Genomic DNA, 15,896 nt, shown 5'->3' on the forward strand with positions numbered 1-15,896 from the left:
GCCACATACTATAACGGCACCCTTAAATGTATAGGAAATAGGATTAATACTTTTAATGTATTTAAAACGTAATTTAAAAATTCTGTTCAATATATATTCACGAGTCGATATGCTTTTACTTTAAAAACATTTAGATGAATAGTAAAAGTTCCAATTGTGAATACAGTATATGCTAAGTGAAAAAATATTAATCCTGTAAGTATATTATGTTTATATAATATTATAAATTGCAAGAATTGTAAATGTATATTTTCTAATAAAAGAAAAAAATTTGTTGTAAAGTTCACGTCTTGGCTGTCGGTGGTAGAGTGATTGATGATCTTATTGGGTATTTTTAACAACTGTCAGTAGAAAGAAAGTGTTCGTTCATTTTGCCGCTGATTCTTCACAAGAATATTGTTTTCAGTGAATTTAAATTTTCGTATCGTGAAAGCTACATGGCAGTGTTCTGGGACCTATTGTATCATCACTCTTTGAATATTGTTCTGCTTTCTGGATTTGTTAGGTTTATATAATTTCGACCTCCTTGTCAATGATGCTAATATTAATGTTAAAGGGATGTTTGCGAAGCAGGTCCCCATGCAAATATGTAATGCTGCATTTAACCTCTGCACTCTTTGTTTTCAACAGAATCTCTTTTTTCCGTATATTTTCTCCTTGGGTGAAGGGGCCTAAAGTTAATATTAATAGAATATCTTTTGTTTACTGCCTCGATGTTTTGTATAGACTTATATTATTTGCTCTTCATTATCAGCAGAGATGCAGACTAGAAAGAGAAATGAGTGTAAAGAAAGTACAATATGCAATAGGGAGGCGAGACAAAATAGGTGGAAACATGCAAGCATAAATATTTATGACTCGAAGATGGCCAGTTGGGATACTTTTAGTGATATTTCTCACCTCGAGTGTTATGTTTCCTTAGGAGGGTACTGGACAGGATGCAATTGTCATACCGTTTCACATGTGACTTTTCATTAAACTCTTACCATCGTCAATTGTCCTGATTTACAATCGGAGGCTACCATTCAATTTAGGACAATCAACTTATTCCTCGCTAGCCTATCTATAGGAAACCAAGCCTTTGCATAGGCTAATACCGTGTACATCATAGGTATAGGCTAATACTCTAGTCTTAAAGTTAACTTGTATTTGATGTGGAGAAGGACGGATCTTCATGTGTAGTGGAGATTGAGGGAAAGGCTGGTTCCCGGGGTCTTTTTATTTCTTACTTCTACAAGTGCTAGTACATGACAGGTACTCCAAACTGGTACCCTTTTACGAGGGAGAAAATAGGAATTTCACATAATAATAAGGGGAGCAACACCGTTTCCCCTCTACACTGATCGTTGTCGACGTGAAGATTGCGCTCTGAGCCGACCTCGCACAGCTACGCCCGAGGCTCCCACAACTACGCCTTTGTTTACCTGGTGCACTCAATCACAAACTCTCGACCTCAGACACAACTACTCCTTTGTTATTGCTCTTTACACCTCTGCGTATACACACTCGATCCTACACCATCTCAACCACGTGTGGCTATCATAACATTTTGATGAGATGAAAACCAATTCGTTTATCAAGTCCAACAATCATCAAGGGAATTACTATTCAATTAAATGAAGCATTTCTGTCATTACACAATATTTCCGGGTGACATCAAGGTCTAGGTAGTTCATCCATGGCTCCTATAAACTGGGTCAATTACTTTTGCTGAATTTATTGTTTTGTTTCCGGTTTGTGTGCTGCCACAGTCACGATGGCCGTTCCTGGAGCTGTTACAAAGGACATACCAATGCATAAGTAGGAAAAAAAAAAACTATTTTTGGTCCTTCTGTTTAGTAAAATTTATTTCAATTGGGTCATAGATGAGTAATCTTTGTTGATAACTAAGCTGGTTTATACCAGTATACAATTTTTTTTTATTTATCTTTTTATTATTAAATTTTACAACAGGATCAATACAATGGCTTCATATATACAATATAAAATAATAATAAATTACATACTTTACAAATAACAAAGTATGTAACTTATATTTCTTTTTATTCCTTATTTTACAATAGCATTAAGTATACAAATTGCTTAAGCCCTTGGTAGGACAGGTTAAGGATCTCGTTCTTGGTAGAACGAGGGCAGGCCTCTTTTTCCACACCGTCTATTGAAGGCTGTAGGTATTCCTTGGCCAATACCTTTGTTGTAGAATCTCTTTGTTAAGAAGAGTTGAATAGAAACCCCCAGATCACTTTCCATTATGTGTCACTTATCGTTCACGCTGGATATCGAAATTCTTTCACTTGTGTTTGTGTCACTATATTTTGAAAGCTACAAGATGTCTTTCCTTTTCTCTTCGCTCTCCCCTTCCACTGTCCTTTTCCCTCTCTCTCCCTTTCCCGCTTCCCCTTTCTTTTCCCCCCTTAACCATTTTCTATCTTCCCACTTCTCTTCTCTAATGATCCATAGGTTTATTATCACTTACTGTATGCAGTTATATCTTCTGTTGCCTTATTTCCAGTAGCTTATTTATGAGACACCTCCTCCTCTCTCTCTCTCTCTCTCTCTCTCTCTCTCTCTCTCTCTCTCTCTCTCTCTCTCTCTCTCTCCGCAGAGAAGTGATAATACACTAGTACTACTGTACCTTATTTTACTTGATAAATGGTATAGATAAATAAAGTATCGTAACATTTCGAAAAACTATTTATCTTGATTAATAGAAATCAAACATGCCCACTTAGATAATTTTTAAATTATCTCTTAGTGGTCGAAAATCCCTTCTGAGAGATTGGGCAATACATCTGAACCTTCGTAAGTAAGCTTACATTTTCCAATAACATGGTATAAAGCAATAGACTTTTATTTTATGGCTAAATAATGTAGATTGACAACCACACTATTCAGAAAATCCCTGCTTAGATGTAGAAAACCCTACCTTCGCGTATAAACTTTAAGAATGAAAAGAGAATGAAAAGTTTGTCGCTTTAGAATTTATTCATTAACTATAAATTTTAGTTACAGGTAGCCTTCATACACACACACACACACACACACACACACACACATATATATATATATATATCTATATATATATATATATGTATATATATATTTATATTTATATATATAGATAGATAGATAAATAGATATATATATATATATATATATATATATATATATATATATATATATATATATATAGGGAGAGAGAGAGAGAGAGAGAGAGAGAGAGAGAGAGAGAGAGAGAGAGAGAGAGATTTTATGTATAATATATATAAATATATATATGTACACACACATATATAAATAAATATATATATATATATATATATATATATATATATATATATATATATATATATATATATATATATATATATATTAGTGAACGCAAGAAAAATGACTTAACAAAACTTTATTGTCTTGGATATCCAAACTTTTACATTATCGTAGAGGACAAAAATTTATATTTCTAGAAACATCAAGACTAAAACATTTGATTAAACAGTTCTGTGGTAAATCATACATAAAAGAATAAATTTTAACTTCATTATTTAATCATAAAGAATAAGGAATATTTTAATTATTACTCTTGAAACGCGTAATTGGCTTCAATTATTTTACTAATATAATCTAACTGTTTTAAAAGGCAAACAATAAAAATTAGTACATACTATACTTCGCTTCCGAGGAAAAACAATCAAGTCTTTGGGCGTAAAATTGTCCCGTGGATTTATCCGCAAAGGTCTATAGACCCAAGATCTATATATACTGTATAGTGTTTATAGTTTATTAAGGAAATGTTTGTTTTAATGTTGATACTGTTCTTGAAATATTTTATTTTTCCTTGTTTCCTTTCCTCATTGGGCTATTTTCTCTGTTGGAGCCCCTAGGCTTATAGCATATTCCTTTTCCAACTAGGGTTGTAGCTTAGCAAGTAATAATAATAATAATAATAATAATAATAATAATAATAATAGACCCTGGTATCCACTACGTGCTTTGTACAGCACTTCAGCTCGCTTTAGTGTGCGACTAGCTGCCATCTGCGCATTTCATTTGTAAAACATTTTTTAGCTGATAGGAAAGACGGGTGAAAGAAGAATAAGGGAAGTTTTATTTATTTATATAAAGGTACAGTTAGATTCAAAAGTCCTCCGACACTGATGCCTCTAGTGACATCATGACACTTTTAGAAAATGGGCGGAACCTTGTGCAACCTCAGCGAATGCATACAAATATTACAAATCTAGTGCCATATTTCAAGGTGCGGTATCATTTGACAGCTCGACTACCCACCACAAACACAGAACACACACATGCACACACGTACACACACACACACACACACACACACACACACACACATATATATATATATATATATATATATATATATATATATATATATATATATATATATATATATATATATTTCATTATTTGTCAATCACTATTTTTTCTTGGGAGGGTTTTGAAGACAATTTCAAGTGAAGGGTCTAGGGGAGGGGGGAATTTCCCCTCCCACCCCGGGCCAGTCCGACACTGAGGATGTAAGGAAGTCATTTCGGTTTTAGGCGTAGTGGTAATACTGTATTATAATTTTAAGTTTGTGGTGGCATGGTGGTAGCGTCCTTGTCTGATGATTGCCAGACAGAGGTTTGAGTCCCGCTCAAACTCGTTAGTTACTTTAGTCACTGCAACCTCACTATCCTTGTGAGCTAAGGATGGGGGGTTTGGGGAGCCTACAGGTCTATCTGCTGATTCATCAGCAGCCATTGACTGGCCCTCCTTGGTCCTAACTTGAGTGGAGAGGGGGCTTGGGCGCTGATCATATGTGCTATGGTCAGTCTGTAGGGCAATGTCCTGCTTGATAGGGCAATGTCACAGTCCCTTACCCCTGCCATTCATGAGTAACCTTTAAACCTTTTAAATAGTGAGTAACATACTTCTTTAGCATGAAGTTCTTCTGCAGTATGGATTCACCTTTGATTTACGTTTATGATTTCCTTTTCAAATTAAGAAAAATTAAACTCGCTGGTGTTTTGTGCCTCGGACTTTAACAAATATATTTCAATAATTCAAGTCAGGCACAGAAGTGCTTGTCCTTTCCATACAATACGAAAAAGGCCTCAATTTCTTTTCTGTGCTCAGGTGATAATTAGCCTTTGTTTTTCACTGGAATGTTTATCAAAATATAGGATTTATGAACAACTTCATTTACGATAGAATTCTGGTAAATTTACTTCACTAAAAATTATCATTAGGGGAACTGTCTTATGCAGTCTTTTCGAAACCTTTAAAGAAGTCAGAAGGTTTTAGAAATAAGGTCGACACTTCTGCTACCATAATGCTCTGTTGTGCCGAGTTGTGTTCATTGGCGGCGAATGTCGGAGAATTAGTACTTAAGTCTCTCTCTCTCTCTCTCTCTCTCTCTCTCTCTCTCTCTCTCTCTCTCTCTCTCTCTCTCTTAGTGACGGGTTAACAAAGCTGAAACCGCACTGCCCTACTTTGCTTGAGGCTGCAAATAACCAGATCAGATCCATGGTATTTACATCATGCAAATCGTTGCCAAACATTCTTGTTATCTGTTTCTTTCCGCTTATTTTCTGGCATTGATTTTATGACACTCGTGAATTTCATAAACATTCCCATGAATTATACTCTGGATGGCGATTTGATCTTTAATATTTAATATTTTGAATGGACTATTGAAAGATGGCTGTACCTAGTGTTCTTTACTCTTTAGTCTCTCAATGTAATACGTTCACCTAATTATATCTCGTATTTCATGAACATGAGTTTAAAGTCCAAAGGCGAGTTTACACGGTCGAACGGTTCGTCGAACGCGGTTCGACAGACAAGTGTTTGAAGTGATGTTCAAACGTGTGATCGGGGTATTTGGTTGTCGAACACGTTCGTCGAACCATTCGAAAACTCTATTCTCGCCGGACTTTTGTGGGCGGAGCTTCATTGTTCGCAAGCCTTATGCATTTGTGGCTGACACCACCTCTTCGAGCCGTCTGACAAGCACGTTCGACAACCGGGTTCGACGAACCGTTCGACCGTGGAAACCCCGCTAAAAACTGTAACTCGAATAGTCTTATCTTACGCCTTCATTAGGTCTTTCTCTTTTATCTCAAAGGTACGTTTATTTGTGTTGGCTACATACGTTCGAAAATGGTCCATATTTTATAATGGGAATTTCTTTTTCTTAGAAATTACGTCCCAAGATCCACATTTACCGTATGACGTAATTTCCTCCTCTTCTTTGTCTGCAAAAATGGGAAAAGATGAAGACAAAGAAGAAGAAGAAATTACGTCATACGGCAAAAGTGGATCTTGTCCGTAGACTAAATACTGTGTTCATTGCAAACTCAGCGGTGGTCAGCATATCAGAACAAATGTTTGGGTTGTTTTCCAACGTGAAATTGTTGCACGAGGCGATCCAAACCTCCCGACAAATTGTGATTGTAAATGTGTCTTTCCAAATAAAAGATAAAAAGAAGAAAAGTTCAATGGCTTTAACAACCTCTGAGGCTGATTCGCCTTTTAATAGATAAACAATAGTGTGTCGTGTTCTAGCGTTAGCTAAAAGAAGTCACGTGACGTTAGTAATGGACCAATTAAATCGACGTGCTTACGATTCCATTCTTCTTTTACTCTTGGCCAAATTCGTGCCAGTTGGACATGTAATGTATGTGACTTATGCAGGCTATAAAGAAAAAAAAATTCTGACCTACGACTTTGCTCTTTTTCATACTTGCTATCCAATAATACTTATCACTGGCTTTCCTAATTTTATTTTTTATTCGCACATGACTTGAAATATTTGATGAATGGGCTGGAAAGTCACAAAAAGGCACTATTTATTAGTTCATTTCACTTCAAATCTGTAACATAAAATATCTTTTATTGTAAATCTCTTAGATGCAAGTCTTACTTCTTCGGGAAAACTCCATTGTTTATTTTATCAAGTAGGATTTAACTCTTCTCCAAACTGGATCTTTGTTTTGCTCACTATGCAGTTTGTACTGTACATTTGATGTCATTATCACCGTCAAAACAGGCCATTCATTCTGTCAACACTCATATCATTCGCTTCATTCGATCTAGAAATGGGTCCACTTTCATCATTCACACGGATTGCATGATCAATAGACCTCATTTTTTTTTTGTGTGTGTATGTGTGTGTGTATGTATGTGTGTGTGTGTGTGTTTGTGAGGAGTCAGCATCATGCCCGGACTCATCCGGTTCCGTATCGCTGTCTAGTCACGACAACGAGGTACTTCGATAATGCACTCGTTGCTACACCCAGGTCAATATTCATACCTGACGATGTCGAGTATAAAACCAATGCTTCGAGCCATCTCACTTGTCTACTATATTTTATATAGGAGATATTCATGTTAAAGTTGTTAATGTTATTAAAATATTTTATTTTTCCTTGTTTCCTTTCCTAACTTGGCTATTTTCCCTGTTGGAGGCCCTGGGCTTACAGCATCCTGCTTTTCGAACTAGGTTTGTAGTTTAGCAATTGATAATAATAATAATAATAGAGATGTTTGATTTCTTTGATATATACGACAACGGTTAATGATCAGAGTTAATGCGAATAGGATGTCATAATGAAAAAATATACATATACCGCTTTAGTCCCCACTTGATTGCGAGAGCTTTATCGAGAGCAAAATAATTTTGCTATAGGTTGAGGTATCCCATGATCGTCTATTTGATCAACAACACCAATGGCTCCGTCTCTTGCATCACTACGTGAATGAAAATTCTCGATTAAAGTTTGGGAAAAGAGGTAAACTATGTTCAGAAAGAGATTGATTTAGTGCTTTCATGTTCGAATGTCCATTCACATGTCTCGGCTTTCCTAATCCGGTCTAATAGTCTTGAAATCTGACCGAAATCTTCGGTAATAAGAATCTAATTTTGAAAAGGAACTGACTTGTTTACAATAGGCGAGCTGAGAACACTGTCTTGTGGCTTGAACTTGACCTGACATTGGGCGTATGCAAATGTTATTCATGTGACCTAGAAATTGTCCTTCACCTTGAAATAATTGACACTCTTCTAGATTAACTTATAGATTAGGCCTTCTGAGTGCTGCTTGTACATCAATAAGATTTTTCAAGTGTTTTTGTATCGTATCTCGTTATATGATTATATCTTAAGATAGATTAATGCAGACCAGACTTGAAAATAGCCTATACGCATCAACACACTTGAAAACAGAAAATGTGTTGGTGCGTTCTTTAAAACAAAGGACAAAATAATGATATAAAGAATCTCATGTTTCGCAGGTGTTTTTTTTTTTTTTTTTTTTTTTTTTTTTTTTTTTGCGACTCACAGGGTCAAAGGTTTTCTAATAATACCTTGACTTTAAATCGAGTGTTGAAAAAAAGGAATTACTGTGTACTTTACATTGTGTTTCTGCAATGGAAATAAATCGGCTTTCGTAACGTTATTAAGCCAACGGTAATCAATACATATTCTTAATGAACTATTTTCATTTTTCACTTCTACTGTTGGAGATCATTAGAGAAATTCACACCTGTTTATTAAGCAATACGTACACGATAAGAATGAGTTATTACTGGGCAATTATAATGAGTCACAGTAACCAGCTGGTTCGTCTGGCACCACGAAAACATCTCGATGCCGTTCAAAGATTTGAGATATATAGAAATGATATTTCTTATGCATAAGTTTTAATGCAAGATCTTGGAGTCTAATAACGCGCTCCTGTGGGGTATTAGTCTGTAAGGCTGCAAGCAGAACTATGTCAATATCACATTTGATTTGTCAGGATGCCTGAAAACTTTAAATCAATCAATCAATCACATTTGATTGAAGCCAAAACAGTAGTCTCTTCAAGGAATAATTGTTCCGAGTTGAATTATGAAATGGCCTTTCCTTGATTAATTTCTAATTTTGAATTAGACTGAATATTTTCTTCGAAATCGTCAATAAATGTAACATATGCAATGCAGTTGGGAATTTCAGGACATACTTCTGATTCTAATACTTTGGCCCTACCTGGTTCAATACACGTTGAATACCTTAGTCTGGCATCAATCTCATTTTACATGTTACTTTTACAAGGTTCTATTACAACTATAACTTTCTACGGTATTCCCAATGGAGAGGCTAACATTTTTATAATTTACTTTTATTTCGCCAGTATCAGTTTTAACATTAATTCATAATTTGCAAATGGTATCCATGCCCAGGATAACTTTGACACCTAAATCTGGAATATCATAGAAATTATGAATTAAGCAAATCACGAAGTAGTTAAATATTTTCTTTTTTATTTAATTGATAATTTTCATCATCATCATTTCCTCCTATGCTTACTGAGGCAAAGGGTCTCGTTTACATTTTGCAAGTAGTCTATCTTGAGCATTTAAATCAATACTTCTCCATTCACCATCTCCTACTTCACGTTTCATAGTCCGCAGCCATGTAGGCCTGGGTCTTACAATTTTTTTAGTGCCTTCTGGAGCCCAATTAAATGTTTGGTTAACTAATCTCTCTCTTAGGGAATGCGAGTAGTAGAACCAAACTATCTCCATCTACCCCTCACCATGATCTCATCCACATATGGCACTTGAGTAATATCTCTTATAGTTTCATTTCTAATCCTGTCCTGCCACTTCACTCCCAAAATTCTCCTGAGGGCTTTGTTCTCAAATGTACTACCACGACTCATGTTCATACAGTAACACCGATCTCACTAAACTGATATATAGCCTGATTTTTATATGTAATTTCAGGCGATTTGATAAAGACCCTGTATTAGAGATAATTTTTCCTGAATATTTAATTGATTCCACCTCATTAATCCTTTCTCCTTCCAATAATTTTTCATCTTCCATTGCATATTCCGTTCTCATCATCTCTGTCTTTCTTCTATTTATCTTGAGCACAACCTTCTGTGATATTTCATGCATTCTGGTAAGCAAGCATTACAAATCCTGTGGTGTTCTGCTAACGACAGCATCATCAGCACACTCAAGGGCAGGTAGTTTCCTATTACCAATCCAGTCCAATCTTTCTCCTTCATCCCCAACTGTTCTGTGCATTACAATCATATTTTTATTCGATTGATATTTTCTTTTTATTTAATTCTGAATACCGAGACAATATTTTTTGAGATAATTTAAAATGTGGTCCCTGTGTAAATTAGTTTGGGACAGATACAGCCTAATATATTGATGTTGATTAGGGGCTAGTGAGCGAGTTTCTTCTGGACTTTTACTGACGTTAGTACATTATTCCGAGTTGCTCCGGTGGCAGGTGTGTCCAGTGTTGGGGTGCTTGAGTAAACCGCAAGGGTTGATACGAATGATTAATTTGAGATCGGGTATTCACGCCTCCTTTCATCCTGCCTTCTGTAATTGCCCAATGCTCGAACATTGGGGGCTTGTGCGCTTCTTCATATGAGTGTGATTGGTCCCACTTTACCACAAAGGTAGTGCCTGCTCTCAGTTGGGAACATATTTTTTGAATGTCTATTTCTCCCAATGATGTGACATCGGCCTCGGTCCTTCTGTTCTCCTTCCTGTCAGGTCGCCTATCATGACAGGTGCTGACAGTGTCCTGACAGCGGTGGTTCAACAGCTGTGATCTTGTTGTCTCCCTCAAGGCTACATTCTTTTCCCTTGTCCTCCTTTGCAGGTTTCTCCTTTTGAGGGTCATTTTCTATTTTCCTTTCCCAGGCAAGCAAGATGGCTGCAATCTGATCCATGATAATTTTAAGCGATATAATTTTGTACGGGGAGTGGATTATGCTGAATGGAAGCACCTTCTCCATTAATGTATGAATTCAAGGCTCCTTTAGTTTTTCTAATTAACAATTTCCTGAGGAATTCATCTATCTCTTGCAGGATTGGAAGATACAAGTCGTAATGACTTTTGGTGTTGGGTTTTATAGGTCTGTAACTGCTCAAATATTGTTGGATATGTCCAGAAGTGATGCCGAATTTCCGTTCGAGGTAATTTTGAAATGCTGGACATGTTTTGATGGCCAAATAGTTGATGTCATCCACCACTTCCAGCTTTGCCCTACCACCAAGTCTCTGTTTGGTAGCAAGGGACTTCATTTTATTGGTTTTGCCGTCTGTTGCCGTAGCTACTTTTTCCTGAATGGGGTTCTGTCAACTGGAATTAGGGAATATCCTCAGTAAATTGAAAATATTTAGTTTTTGCCAATTAATTTATGTTTTTCCTCTCAGGAAGGAATGTTGAGCAATGCTTGTATCCCCTTCCCCTAGGCCCTCGTGCTGCTGCTATGTTTTCTTCATCCTGAGTTAGACCAGTATAATCTTCAATCGCATGTTGATCCTCGAATTTCATTTCTCTTCAGGATTTCTGCTGTGATCCATATGCATGTCACTGCTTCTTGATATTCTTACACTTTAAAGGTTTGAAGATCGCTTATGATTGGCAGAGGCAAAGTATAGGATAATGCCCTAGAGACTGACTATTTATACTTATGAACAGTGTCCAAGCCCCCTCTCCCCAAACCCTCATCCTTAGCTCACAAGGAAGGTGAAGTTGCAGACACTACTAGAAGCTATGTAACTTGAGCGGGTCTTGAACCCCCACCCAATGGATTGATGGGCGGAGAAGTTTCCAATAGTCAACCATTTAATAATTCCCTGTTCTATTGATTTAAATCTACTTTTGAATCCCTTACAGTTGATCTTATATGCCTTATGCTTGACCTTGTATCCCACCACTACCACCAAATATTTTTTCACCCACAGATGTAGAGAGAATTATGTTAGACAGTTTTAGTGGGTATTTCCTAGGTGATGACCAAAGAGAATGAGTAATATGTAATAAGTTAAGGGTGAATGAAGGTTTAAATCACAAGGCCAAGTTCTGAGTTTTATTATTGCAGGCAGCAAAAAGGAGTTTGCTATCATTATAATGGTTTAATTACATTTGCAGTTATATGATATCTTGAAATACTTTAACAGTTCATTGCAGTGACAATGACGAATTGGTACCAAATACAATCACATAAGAAAGTTCTAATAGCATTGACTTTAGCAAATAAGGTTAGGGTCGAGACTTCACTTTTAATGTCTAAAGAATGTATAACCTTACTATCGGCTATGACATCCTAACGTCAACTCCTCCTCTTCTAGGAGTTAAATCGTCTGTATAAGTGCTCATAGTTTAAACTGGTCAACATTCGAAGTCGGTTGGTTTGTAGACCATCATATAATTAATGCTGGGACCAGAGTGTGCATGACTCTAGTTTCCTTACGTTATCAATTTTCTCCTCCCCACCGGTCTGCGAATACACTAGAAAGTCAAATAGGTATACTGATTAACAAATTGCCAAAACATCTCGATTCACAAGAATGCATTTCTTCCATGCTTTCATGACGTCATTAGGTCACAGGTTATCTTACCCCTTGTCTGTCTACTGCTATTGGTACATGACAAAGAATATCTGTAAAGAAATAAAAAAAAATAATCACGCTAATACTTTAGTAGTGACCTGGATGATATGTCTAAATGTACACCATATAATAGGGAGTATAAACACCTGTTAATTTTGAAGATACTTGAAAGTAATACTGTACAGTAAGACTATACAGTTATCCTCAAAGAGGACACTTGAATCTAAGGTATTCAATGGTATATCATGCTTGAATACAGATGAAGCAAAAGTATTTTATAGTAAACATGTGCAAGAATATAGGAAGAGAAGGAACATTATAATTTACAGTGTACACTCAAGAAAAATTAAAGCAGCTATAGGTGAAAGAGTAATAAGAAAACCTAAAAGTACAATACATAAATATGTAACCCATCACAATACACTGAAGTATATTGACAAGTTAAAGGATTTGGTGATAAATTATAACAGCTACCCCATAGAGGTCTTAGGTGGGGCACATAGGCACCAAACCCTCCAGGAGTATTGCACGAGCATATTGTCAGCCAATAGCTGCTTGCATTATCACAGAAAGTGGGCCGAGTCTTCACACATGAAAGATCAATGACCATTTGAAGCTATACCGCTTGCCAGAATAGTGGAACAACGAGGTCCTGTTTATTTACAAGTAAAGAAAGCCATAGGAGAGCAAGGATCATTTGGTAGATGCGATATGAATTACACACATTACAACTTCACATAAACAGAGAGAGAAAGAGAGACAAACCGTATGGAGATGGGCAGAGATTCTGCCCACATTGTGTGATGATGCCCACAACTATTGGCTGAGAATCTTCTGGTGTAATACTCCTGAAGGGTTTGTGAATACGCAGGTTTGCAGGATGTTGTTACCCCCAGATGTAGAGTGAATATGCATATTCGTCTTTTTAAGTAGCATAGCTATTTACTGGTGGATTAATAGAATAAGTAAAATGTTGGAGGATGAGTAAAGATTTAACTCTCAAGGCAAAGCTTGTAGTTTTATTATTACAAGCCCCAAATGGTTAAAAATGAATCCAACAGAATTTCAATGATTTTTTTTTTTTGTCTGATTTCACATGCACTTATTTCATGCTCTGAAAAACCTTAAGAGTTAATGGCAGTAAGAGACAGGGAGAACTATTATTAAATGCAATCACATATTAGAAGTCTCACAGAAATTACTTTAGGAAACGGGATTAGGGTCGCAGTTGCACTCTAACAAATTAAATTTTCTAGGGCTTGGATCTTCTTTTCAAAATGCGAGTAGGTGATCTTGGAAGTCTGAATTGGTCAACCATCGAAATAAAGCGAAACACACCAGAGACAGTTGAGCATTCAAGTTGGTTGCCTTCAAGGCCATCAGACAGTTATACCTAATTCACACATATGTGATCTAAGGCTGTGATCATCGTAACGGCAAAATTTACCTCATTATGATGTAGCAACGATGTGTTGACGACAAAATCATCAACAATTGCCATGCTTGACCATTGCACTACAAAGTTATGGCTTGTGTTTTATGATGATGATGAAGGTGTAGGTGTTTGTAAACACCTAGACGGTCACTTGGCACCAACCGTCACTTGTCTCCATATTTAGGCAACCGCCATGCCTTAGTATTGTGTGGTGTGAATTATTATGAATAATATGTACCTTCTTTGCTAAAATCCCAAAGGCATTCTCAACTTTACGTCATGCCCTGTTCAACCAATAGTTCTATATGAGTCCAGGTATTGTCAGGCATCGTGAAGGGTATAGTTTCATCATGTACCTCTTTGGAGTGAAGAGATCACTCCAATGAAGAAAAACTTGAGAGGGTGTTTATCTTTAGTTTAATTTGGTAATCTTTCAGGACCAGGTAGGTTTGCTTTATGTCTTACCAACATTTGGCTTAGTTTTGCCTTGGCAAAGACACTACCAATGGACTCGGTCCCTACGTCACATACATCCACATATAGGAATTTCCACTGAGCCTCTACAACTGCAAAGAGGATAACAGAGTAGGATGGGTTCTGATTGCAAATATATTTCCCATCTCTTGCTCCAAGGGTGTGTGGGAAGTTCCATTATTCCTCAAAACCATGGGTCCACCATCCATTCCTCGGAGTTGCTGGGAACCAGCAGGACCTCTTCTCCAAAGGCTTGCATAATAGCCTTACAAGTGTCAGGCACAATACTTCTAATGGTGTTGGGAGCCAGCCAGAACTGGAAGTAAAAGCTCTTTTAGGTTTCTCCAGTTGCAAGGTACCATAGGGTAATTGCAACACGCATGCCTGGCTCAGTGAGTCTCCTCCAGAATATCAGGGTCTTTGTTATTTAAGGTTTGTCTTGTTTCACAATTTTGTTGCAAAAGTCCTCCATAATCCTGGTAAAATTCTTGTAGAATCCTGGATTCTCGGCTGCCACTTCTTGCCTCAAGATGTCGTAATATCCATTCTCTTTAGCATGGGTTTTCTTGCATAATTATCAACTGCAAGATGTCATTATGATAATCCAGAATCAACATTACTAATTCTGGATTATGTTGATTGATATGAGGTCTAGCAAATCCATTGTCCTCCAAAATCATGAATGATGGTAGTGGTTGATCTTTCTCAGACTGCAACTTCAACAAGAATGGAGAGGGTGCAAAGCTCAACTGCAATTTATATGTAGCTTTGTGACGTGATCACAACGCAAGTACATCCCCATTAGCATCTATGCATTTGTGACATACGCAATCAGGTTGCAACTGCAGGTTGTTGGCATGGACTAATCATTGCCATGAATGGGCCATATGGTTTCATAAGTATGTCACCTCATAACGATTCTTGAAGTAGTTTTATATACCAACATGGTGACTGAAGTTATGGTGTCACAAAAAGGCAACTTTATTTTTTAGTACAACCAAGCCATGTAATTGAGGGCATCTATTGCCAAACTTGAGTTACGACGATCACAGCCTGAGATTTTTAAACATTTGTGAAAAATATAATGATTATGTTAGAAGACATTATATTTTTATGGGAATTGTGGAAAAAATGGCTGAGCTATCACGCTCTAGCAATTATTGTATTATAATTTGGATTGTTAGTGAGCTGTGGTTAATTACAAAATGTAAATTTGTTTTAATGTGAGCAATGGTGGCATGTGTCAACCTACTTACATTCACGCTGCTAACTAAATTGAGGATATAAGAATAAACTGAAAATTGCATTAGAAAGCAGAATAAATTATCTATATGGGGCTTATATAAAAATAACATATATTGATTGAAAGGAAAGTGTTTAATTGTAGAGATTACCTATACAAATTCTTACTCTCTGTAATAGGATTTATAATAGGGTGTTAAATTTCGAAATGTTCATATTTCTACATGTATTTAGAAGAAAAGATTAAAGAACCACTAAGGTTTGATGACAATTAAATAATGGGTTTCAAATCCAAGAGAAACACACACGCATAACGTTATTT

The sequence above is a fragment of the Palaemon carinicauda genome, chromosome 6, assembly GCF_036898095.1.
Source record: "Palaemon carinicauda isolate YSFRI2023 chromosome 6, ASM3689809v2, whole genome shotgun sequence".
In the NCBI taxonomy this organism is placed as follows: Eukaryota; Metazoa; Arthropoda; class Malacostraca; order Decapoda; family Palaemonidae; genus Palaemon; species Palaemon carinicauda.